At 47.1% G+C, this 10,878-nt stretch overlaps 1 long non-coding RNA gene and 1 pseudogene across 2 annotated transcripts; both read right to left on the reverse strand.

Moving 5' to 3' along the window:
• LOC307211436 lies at window positions 1–907 on the reverse strand. Its single transcript, XR_013836455.1, has 2 exons — window positions 717–907; window positions 1–562 (listed from the first exon to the last, which is right to left on the reverse strand). It is a non-coding gene; the product is annotated as an uncharacterized lncRNA (long non-coding RNA).
• A 203-nt stretch (window positions 908–1,110) lies between these two features.
• LOC307205178 (large ribosomal subunit protein eL37 pseudogene) lies at window positions 1,111–1,498 on the reverse strand (annotated as a pseudogene). The gene has a single exon. The product of its transcript is annotated as a large ribosomal subunit protein eL37 pseudogene (transcript).
• Between the last annotated feature and the right edge of the window lie 9,380 nt (window positions 1,499–10,878).

Genomic DNA, 10,878 nt, shown 5'->3' on the forward strand with positions numbered 1-10,878 from the left:
CTCATAATATGCCTTATTTTAATTCACTATATACTGGCAACTCGGCAGTATAATAAAGGGCACATGCCCTCTGACAAATTCGACATTTGAATTGTAATAAATACTTGTACAGGCTAAAATGTATGATGGTTTAGGTCAAGACTACAAAGGCAGTTCCACCTCTATTAAACCAAAATGAAGCTGTTCCTAGTATCGTTTTACTAGTGAACTTGCAGAGGAATGTTTCAATAAATTTCAGATGCGAAAGCCCCCACTTGATATGCCAATTTCAAACCTCGGGCAAGACCTCGGTGGATATAATCCCATTATTTGGAAGTCCTAAGTAAAATGAAACCTGACATGGCTATGTTGAAGGTAAGCCCAAAATGCTGAGATGTTTGTCAAATCAAGTCTTTCCCCTTTGCAACAATAAAGCAATGCTTGTAAAGACAAACAAAGCAAAGTGATAAAACAAGCGCTCAAGGAAATAAGAACCTTAGTAAATATTTGGCATCGGGGAAAGGTGCATTTTTTTCTACGCAGTTTGAGTTTTTGTTTACCATTGCTAACCACATTAAAGTATCTGAAGAAGTGTGCATGCACATGAAAGCTCATACCTAGAACTAACTTAGTTGGTCTTTAAGGTGCTACTGGAAGGAATTTTTTTTCTTTTATTTTGTTTTGACTATGGCAGACCAACACGGCTACCTACCTGTAACTGGAACACATTAAAGTACAGTTGTGATCTTTATGCAGTATTGCACTTCAGAACATTCCTGGAACAATTTCATTTTGGTGCAGCACTGGGACTGCTTTGGAGCAGGTGGAGAATTATACCAAGCACTTTAAGGATTACAGCCTAAATTACCATCTTCTATCTGTGGATATACAAAGCTAGTTGTGGACACTCCAATAAAACGTATTCTTTATGTTAACGGCACAAGACACATCACATGAGGACTTCTGGCGAGGCCAAATGGCGGGCGCCACGGCAGCGAGCAGCTCCAGAAGCCAGCCAGAGCCAACCGCGCTACCAGGCTGGCTCCGGGCTGCTGCTGCCACTGCCGAGGCTTGAACAAAGGTCTCAGTGTGGAAGCGGAGATACTGAGGAACATGTAAAGATGACAAGCGTTCTTAGCAGTTCAGGCCATTTATTTTAAAAACACATTTGAGTCCTTAAGATGAGCTGGATGCCTGCAACAGCAGCTCTCTTGGGCTCTGGCACTGTTCCTTCACGGAATCCATTCCTGAATCTGCGGTAGACCTTTTTCAGATGCCTCATACGGCCAGTTCTGGTGGTATTGAGCCTCTTGGCCTCAGCACTCCAGTTATACTTTCTCTTGCGCTTAGCAGGATATTTTCCACAGGTGGACTTCTGGAGATGATAGGCCTTGGACCCACATCGACGGCACAAAGTGTGCGTCTTATTGCGACGCTTTCCAAAGGAGGATGTTCCTTTCGTCATCTTCCTTCAGCCGCCACAACCAAAGAGAGCTAGCTCCGCCCCCAACTTCCGCAATCGCCTTGTAGAATTTTAAACATAACTTTGCTAGAGTGTGAAATGAGTGCAATTGTGCGGTAGTTGGAAGTTCAGGGAAGTTGTTGTTGTTGTTTAGTCGTTTAGTCGTGTCCGACTCTTCGTGACCCCATGGACCAGAGCACGCCAGGCCCTCCTGTCTTCCACTGCCTCCCGCAGTTTGGTCAGACTCATGTTTGTAGCTTCGAAGACACTGTCCAACCATCTCGTCCTCTGTCGTCCCCTTCTCCTTGTGCCCTCCATCTTTCCCAACATCAGGGTCTTTTCCAGGGAGTCTTCTCTTCTCATGAGGTGGCCAAAGTATTGGAGCCTCAGCTTCACGATCTGTCCTTCCAGTGAGCACTCAGGGCTGATTTCCTTAAGAATGGATCGGTTTGTTCTTCTTGCAGTCCATGGGACTCTCAAGAGTCTCCTCCAGCACCATAATTCAAAGGAATCAATTCTTCGGCGATTTGCCTTCTTTATGGTCCAGCTCTCGCTTCCATACATCACTACTGGGAAAACCATAGCTTTTACTATACGGACCTTTGTTGGCAAGGTGATGTCTCTACTTTTTAAGATGCTGTCTAGGTTTGTCATTGCTTTCCTCAGGGAAGTTACCTAGCTTTAAAAATAAGATAAAATCAACTCCTTTGCCAGTCTCCTCCACTTCAACACTATTTTGCCCTTGGAAAAACAACTCTTTTCCCTGCCACCTCCCCAAGCGTGAGGACTTGTATGCACACCTCGTACCCCAGGAAGTGCCCAGAGGTGACAATTGCTGAGCTGATTGTTGGCGGAGGAGAGCCTAATCCCACCACTGGACTTGCCAAGGGGCCAGACACGCAAAGGAAGTTCTATTGTGCTTTGGGTGGTGGGACTTCAGAGGTCTTTGCCTATCCTCATCTTATACTTGGGTCTTGCCCTTCTGCTAATCTGGTACCAAGGACTTGTCTGGACCTGTTTGCCAAGGTTGAACTACTGTAACCCCTGTCTCCCCCTCCCCTTTGGTGACATGCCAGGGATGTAGCAATGATGCCATACGAACTGTATCCTGGGATATGGTGGGAAAGTTTTAAAAGTCTTTGTCACCCCATCCTCGGGGTTCAAAATTCCTCTTTGAACCTGTTGCACAATCAACTTTGGTCTACAGCTCTTTGCTCTGCTCTGGTTGGGGGCTGGACTCCATCCTTTATTCTGCCGAGCTGGGTGCCTGAGCAGCCTCACACCTAGATTTTTCTGTAACAGAACCCTAGAGCTGGAAGGGATCCCCAAGGGTAATCCACTCCAGCCCCCCACAAGGCTGGAATCGCCACTCGGGCCTCCATGGCAGGTGGCCCTCCAACCAACCTCTGCTTGGAAACCTCCAAGGGAGGAGAGCCCAACACTCCCACCATCACAAAGTTCTTCCTTGATGTTGAGTCATGTAATAAAAAGTTTAAGGTCATATATATACAGTGGTACCTCGGGTTACATACGCTTCAGGTTACATTTGCTTCAGGTTACAGACTCCGCTAACCTAGAAATAGTACCTCGGGTTAAGAACTTTGCTTCAGGACGAGAACAGAAATCATGCTGTGGCGGTGCGGCGGCAGCAGCAGCAGGAGGCCCCATTAGCTAAAGTGGGGCTTCTGGTTAAGAACAGTTTCAGGTTAAGAACGGACCTCCGGAACAAATTAAGTACTTAACCCGAGGTACCACTGTGTATATATATATATTTTCATAAATGTACCAAGCAAACGTACATAAATATATAAACCACATGTCTGAAGCAGCACAGGAAGACGGTCCTGAAACCGTTTCAACTCTCCCAAACTGGCCAAATGTTTCTCTGCAAGGAGGGAAGAACTGGAAAAACCTCCCCATTGTCTCTGAGGGCCACAAATCCTGCCTTAAGGGCACATTTAAGGTGTGAATAGGGTGAGCCTGTGAACTGTGACCTGGATTCAGGAATTAATTAGTTATAATAACCAAAGAGGGGCCCAAGCCCAGGTATTGCAAGCAGGTAACCTGGCAGACAGGAGATAAACAACACACTCAGATTTCTGTTGTGGACCGCCTTTTCTGTGATGTATGTATGATGTTTGTGGGAGGTGGTCTTGAGCTCCAGGGCAGGGAATTTAAAATGTCTAAAGATAAGGGTGGGCACGCCTTTGTTTGGGGTCCTCCTCCTTTCCTGCGTGTGAGGGGAGGAGCACCCTGTTGCAACAGATCAATAAAGACCAGGCTTACTAGCTGCTTTGCTTCTCAATATTCTGTGTTATTTTCTCCTACTGATGGAGAACCTACAAAGGACTCTACAAGGGCTCTTGCCTCCCCCATGAGGGAATAAGGGCAGATTTGGTTTACAACAGTCGGAATATCCTCCCCTCTTGTCACTGGAAGCCACGGGTTCGAGTTCTGACCCGCCCCGCCCTCGGAGCAGGAGGAAACGAGCTTGCTCCCTCTTCCATGGTTCGGCCCTTCAGATATGGGATGATGTCTGTCCCATCTCCTCTCAGCCTCCTCTTCTCCACACGGGGAGCTTCCCTCCATGAGGCAGCTGATTTCTCCCTCCCTCCCTCCCTCCCTCCCTGCGCTGCTAGTTGCATCTTCCTCCCGTCTCCATGGCGACTGAGGCCACTTCTGTGGCTGCTGCAGCTTCCCGCCCCTGGTGGATGTGGCTCCCTGGCCTTTGGCAAGGTTCCTGCCACAACTGTTTTCAGTTTAACGAGTGCCTAAATGAATACCGTATTTTTCTCTCTATTAGACGCACCTAGTTTTTAGAGGGGGAAATCAAGGAAAAAATATTATTCCCCCCCCCAACCCCGAAGAGCAATGGACAGGCTGCGCGCTTCCTCTTTAGCCTTGAGCAGCATCTTTAGCCTTGCACAATGGGATGGATCGTGCCCGCTGTCCACCGGGGCTGGACTAGATGACTCCTGGGGTTCCCTGCCAACCCTGCAATTCTGTGACCTCGGAAGTTGCTGGGGGTCTCCACCACTGGAGGCTTTTAAGCAGCGGTTGGGGGACCATCTGCCTGGCGTTCTTTAGCTGTGATTCCTACATTGTGAGGGGGCTAGGCTAGATGACCCTCGGGTGGCCCTCCTAACTCTATGCAGTCCTACACTTCTGCGGCAGGAGATCCACAGCCACTTCACACAATGCCCACTCCCAATTTTCATTGGAGAGACATGTGAATTCACTGTCTAGGTAGGTACCCCCCTACCTGCCACTCTTCCCTCACCCCACTTAAGCTGAGGGAATTCCTGCCCAGAGAAGCTCCCAGGTGAGACAAGGGTTAAGATCTACCTCTGGTAAATGGCTTTGTATCCTCCCTCTTTCCCTTTTCTCTTCCTTCTCTTGTGTTTGCTTAATCTGTTTTTATTGTATACTAAAATAAAAGCTGCAAAGTTTCCTTTTTTATAATATTCCCTCCCTCCAAACTAAAACGTTAATCTAGATAAAAACACTGATCCAGAGGAAAATAAGGGGGTGGAGAAAGGACGAAAAAAGAAAAAGAGGTAGAGATAGAGAGATTTTTAAAAAGCTGGCTTCTTTAGCCTTGCGCAGCCTCCCCCCCCCCCCCAACCGCTGGAGAGATTGCGCAAGGCTTTTCTAGAGGAGGGAGAAGGGACTGACTGGCCGCGTCAGTCCCTTCTCCCTCCTGGGGAAAAGCCCGCAAGAGCCGCGCGAAGCTTGTGTGTGGCTCTCGGGGGCTTTTCCTGCTTGCCTCCCCCCCCCCCTGCATTCGCTCCATAGGACGCACAGACTTTTCCCCTTAGTTTTTAAGATGGAAAAACTGTGTGCTATGGTGCGAAAAATACAATACATTAAAAGCCAAGGTTCGAGGACAGAAATCTGGCTGAGTCTGGAATAACCTTGTGAAGTGAAAGGATAAGAAAGAGGGATTTATATCTGGATGTTAGGATAGAGATGATATGGAAAACAGGAAGACACAATGAGAGGTAAAGGAGGTGCTGTGTGATTGGTGGAAGTCAACATTTGTTTTTCTTTTTAGTGTTTATGTTATTAACTTGTAAGATATGGATTTGTTTTTTGAATGTTGGTTCTTGTGTTTTGTGTCTTGTTATTTTTCGATATTTTTTGTTGCTGTGTGGAAAATACTAATAAAATTTATATTTTTTTAAAAAAGTTTCATGAGGTTGCTCTGTGGAACTCTTCCTCTCTCTGCTTCAGAGGCAAGCCGGGCAGCAGATTGTATTGCTGTACTCTGCAGACTCTGCGCCCGAGCCAGGGACTTTCCTTTTTTTATTTCCTTTTTTTTAGAGATGATATGGAAAACAGGAAGACACAATGAGAGGTAAAGGAAGTGCTGTGGGATTGGTGGAAGTCAACATTTGTTTTTCTTTTTAGTGTTTATGTTATTAACTTGTAAGATAGAATCATACAATAGAATCATAGAATCATGGAATCATAGAATCATATAATCATAGAGTTGGAAGAGACCACAAGGGCCATCGAGTCCAACCCCCTGCCAAGCAGGAAACACCATCAGAGCACTCCTGACATATGGTTGTCAAGCCTCTGCTTAAAGACCTCCAAAGAAGGAGACTCCACCACACTCCTTGGCAGCAAATTCCACCGTCGAACAGCTCTTACTGTCAGGAAGTTCTGCCTAATGTTTAGGTGGAATCTTTTTTCTTGTAGTTTGGAACCATTGCTCCATGTCCGCTTCTCTGGAGCAGCAGAAAACAACCTTTCTCCCTCCTCTATGTGACATCCTTTTATATATTTGAACATGGCTATCATATCACCCCTTAACCTCCTCTTCTCCAGGCTAAACATGCCCAGCTCCCTTAGCCGTTCCTCATAAGGCATCGTTTCCAGGCCTTTGACCATTTTGGTTGCCCTCCTCTGGACACGTTCCAGTTTGTCCGTGTCCTTCTTGAACTGTGGTGCCCAGAACTGGACACAGTACTCCAGGTGAGGTCTGACCAGAGCAGAATACAGTGGCACTATTACTTCCCTTGATGATGCAGCCCAGAATTGCATTGGCTTTTTTAGCTGCCGCGTCACACTGTTGGCTCATGTCAAGTTTGTGGTCAACCAAGACTCCTAGATCCTTTTCACATGTACTGCTCTCTAGCCAGGTGTCACCCATCTTGTATTTGTGCCTCTCATTTTTTTTGCCCAAGTGCAATACTTTACATTTCTCCCTATTAAAATTCATCTTGTTTGTTTTGGCCCAGTTCTCTAATCTGTCAAGGTCGTTTTGAAGTGTGATCCTGTCCTCTGGGGTGTTAGCCACCCCTCCCAGTTTGGTGTCATCTGCAAATTTGATCAGGATGCCCTTGAGTCCATCATCCAAGTCGTTGATAAAGATGTTGAATAAGACCGGGCCCAAGACAGAACCCTGTGGCACCCCACTAGTCACTCTTCTCCAGGATGAAGAGGAACCATTGATGAGCACCCTTTGGGTTCGGTCAGTCAGCCAGTTTCAAATCCACTGAGTGGTAGCATAGTCAAGTCCGCATTTTACCAGCTTCTTTACAAGAATATCATGGGGCACCTTGTCAAGTGCCTTGCTGAAATCAAGGTAGGCTACATCCACTGCGTTCCCTTCATCTACCAGGCTTGTAATTCTGTCAAAAAACGAGATCAGGTTAGTCTGACACGACTTATTTTTCAGAAATCCATGCTGACTATTGGTGATCACAGCATTCCTTTCTAGGTGCTCACAGACTGTTTGCTTAATGATCTGCTCCAGATATGGATTTGTTTTTTGAAGTGTGATCCTGTCCTCTGGGGTGTTAGCCACCCCTCCCAGTTTGGTGTCATCTGCAAATTTGATCAGGATGCCCTTGAGTCCATCATCCAAGTCGTTGATAAAGATGTTGAATAAGACCGGGCCCAAGACAGAACCCTGTGGCACCCCACTAGTCACTCTTCTCCAGGATGAAGAGGAACCCTTTGGGTTCGGTCAGTCAGCCAGTTTCAAATCCACTGAGTGGTAGCATAGTCAAGTCCGCATTTTACCAGCTTCTTTACAAGAATATCATGGGGCACCTTGTCAAGTGCCTTGCTGAAATCAAGGTAGGCTACATCCACTGCGTTCCCTTCATCTACCAGGCTTGTAATTCTGTCAAAAAACGAGATCAGGTTAGTCTGACACGACTTATTTTTCAGAAATCCATGCTGACTATTGGTGATCACAGCATTCCTTTCTAGGTGCTCACAGACTGTTTGCTTAATGATCTGCTCCAGATATGGATTTGTTTTTTGAATGTTGGTTCTTGTGTTTTGTGTCTTGTTATTTTTCGATATTTTTTGTTGCTGTGTGGAAAATACTAATAAAATTTATATTTTTTTTAAAAAGTTTCATAAGGTTGCTCTGTGGAACTCTTCCTCTCTCTGCTTCAGAGGCAAGCCGGGCAGCAGATTGTATTGCTGTACTCTGCAGACTCTGCGCCCGAGCCAGGGACTTTCCTTTTTTTATTTTTTTTTTAAAAAGCCAGCATGACAAAAGTTCAAAGCACAGAGGGGAGTGCTCCTCCTCCCTCTCTCTGAATGCAGGCACCCAAGGAGGCTGCAAGATCCAGTCCTTCCTAGTTAATCTGCGGAACTCCCTGCCATAACAGAGGAGACCACAGAAGAGAAGATATTACTTCTTCTTTTTAATAACTTTTTTTCCTCTGTTCAAAAAAAAAAAAGTGTCCCCGGATTCTTTGAAAAAACTATGGTAACTTTGCGGCCTATTTAACCCCTTGCCCTCCTGCTTCACAACAGCTTTCACCTGTCCAGGTGCAGCTGCCTGGGAGGAGGGACAACTGGAGCTGCTGGGGTGGGAGAAGGGCTGGGAGCTTGAGAAAGACCCCTTGAAGATGCTGGGGTTGGAGGAAAGAATGAGGAGGGGGCTGGCTGTTCTGCCAGTGATGCAGCCATGGGGCGGTGGTGGTGGTGGTGGGGTTGCCTATCCAGCTCAGCCCCCTTTTTGACTTCTCAATTTGACCATTGAAAGGAGGTTGAGTGCCACCTGTCAGGGGTTTATCGGCTGCAGGAAACTCAAAGCATGCTCATCAATGTTGCCTCGTCCTCCAGGAAAAAAGTGACTAGTGGGGTGCCTTAGGGTGCTGTTCTGGGCCTGCTGTTGTTCAACGTCTTCATAAACGACTTGGAAGGAGGAACTGAGGGGATGCTCGTCCCATTTGCAGATGACACCACATTGGGAAGGGTAGCTAATGCCACAGAAGACGGATTTGGGATTCAAGGTGACCTTAACAGATTGAAGAACTGGGCCCAAGCTAACGGAATGTATTTCAATAGGGACAAATGTCAGGTCCTGGGTGTTGGCAGGAAGAACAAGATGCACAAATATTGGATGGAGGACACCTGACTCACTAGCAGAACATGTGAGAAGGATCTAGGGGTCTTGGTGGATAACAAGCTGGAGAGGAGTCCAGAGTGTCTATTTCTCTCCCTCTGAAAAATGCAAAGCAGCCCATTTCTGAGAGAGGAGGGAATTCCTGGAGAAGTGGGCGGAGGAATTATTTCCCCCTCTTGTGCTTGGCAATTGTTCCTCCTTCACAAACAGCAATGCGTTCCTCCCAGCAGACGTTGGATGCATTTCTGTGTGTTCCCATTGACTGAATGGGGGCTTAGCAAGCTTTAGTGAAGGTTTCCGCAAGTATTTGCCTCCAGTTGACCCTCATGGTTTCACAGATGAGCCGTTGACAATCTCTCTCTCCTTGCTTGGAGGAAAATGACCCTTCTGTTTGGGCTGGGTGTTCCTCAATATGCAGATGACACCCAGCTCTACCTCTCTTTCAAATCAGAACCAGTGAAGGCGGTGAAGGTCCTGTGTGAGTGCCTGGAGGCGGTTGGAGGATGGATGGCGGCTAACAGATTGAGGTCAAATCCTGACAAGACAGAAGTACTGTTTTTGGGGTACAGGGGGCGGGCTAGTATGGAGGACTCCCTGGTCCTGAATGGGGTAACTGTGCCCCTGAAGGACCAGGTGTGCAGCCTGGGAGTCATTCTGGACTCACAGCTGTCCATGGAGGCACAGGTCAATTCTGTGTCCAGGGCAGCTGTTGACCAGCTCCATCTGGTATGCAGGCTGAGACCCTATCTGCCTGCTGACTGTCTTGCCAGAGTGGTGCTCTAGTTATCTCCTGCTTGGACTACTGCAATGTACTCTACGTGGGGCTACCTTTGAAGGTGACTCGGAAACTGCAATTAATCCAGAATGCGGCAGCCAGACTGGTGACTGGGAGCGGCCGCCGAGACCATATAACACCGGTCTTGAAAGACTTACATTGGCTCCCAGTACATTTCCGAGCACAATTCAAAGTGTTGGTGCTGACCTTGAAAGCCCTAAACGGCCTCGGTCCTGTATACCTGAAGGAGCGTCTCCACCTACATCGTCCAGACCGGACACTGATGTCCAGCTCTGAGGGCCTTCTGGCGGTTCCCTCACTGTGAGAAGCCAAGTTACAGGGAACCAGGCAGAGGGCCTTCTTGGTGGTGGCACCCGCTCTGTGGAACACCCTCCCTTCAGATTTGAAGGAAATAAGCAGCTATCTTATATTTCAAAGACATCTGAAGGCAGCCCTGTTTAGGGAAGTTTTTAATATTTAGTGCTGTATTGTTTTTAATACTCGATTGGGAGCTGCCCAGAGTGGCTGGGGAAACTCAGCCAGATGGGTGGGGTATGAATAAATGAATGAATAAATAAATAAATAAATAAATAAATATTATTCCAGCTCCAGAATTCTAAGATGCTGGGGCAAAGAATAATAGAAATGTAGACTTTGGAGATCCCTCCAAAGCTCATCTAGTCCACGCCCCTGCGATGCAGAACTCCCAGCTGAAGCATCTTTCGCAGGTGACCATCCACTTATTCTGGATGCTTCTGAATGCCCCTTCCAGGGAGCGGGGGGTGGCAGGTGGGGGCAGAGACTAGTGATTCTGTTTGGGGTTCCTGCTTCCTTCTGAATCTCATCTAGTCCAATGGCCTGTGTGATAGGAATTTTATGGTCTTAGATGTATGGTAATGTTCATAACCGCACATACATGGATCAGCACAGGGAGGCCACCCTGGAACCATTTTGATTCCTAAACTGAGCAAATGTTTTCTCCGCAAGGTCAAAGTGGAAAAGCCTCCCCATTGTCTCTTCCTTCACAAATCCTGTCTTAAGAGTATGTCTGTGTTTGAATAGGGTGTGAGCCTGTGACCTGGCCCAGGAACTAAGTATTTACCACTGCAAAGGAATGGCCAGGATCCCCAGGTGCATCAGCCTTGTCCCTCCTCCCAGGCAGCTGCACCTGGACAGGTGAAAGCTGTTGTGAAGCAGGAGGGCAAGGGGTTAAATAGGCCGCAAGGTTACCATAGTTTTTTCAAAGAATCTGGGGACACTTTTTTTTTTTTTGAACAGAGAAAA

The sequence above is a fragment of the Podarcis cretensis genome (assembly GCF_951804945.1).
Source record: "Podarcis cretensis genome assembly, chromosome: 2".
In the NCBI taxonomy this organism is placed as follows: domain Eukaryota; kingdom Metazoa; phylum Chordata; class Lepidosauria; order Squamata; family Lacertidae; genus Podarcis; species Podarcis cretensis.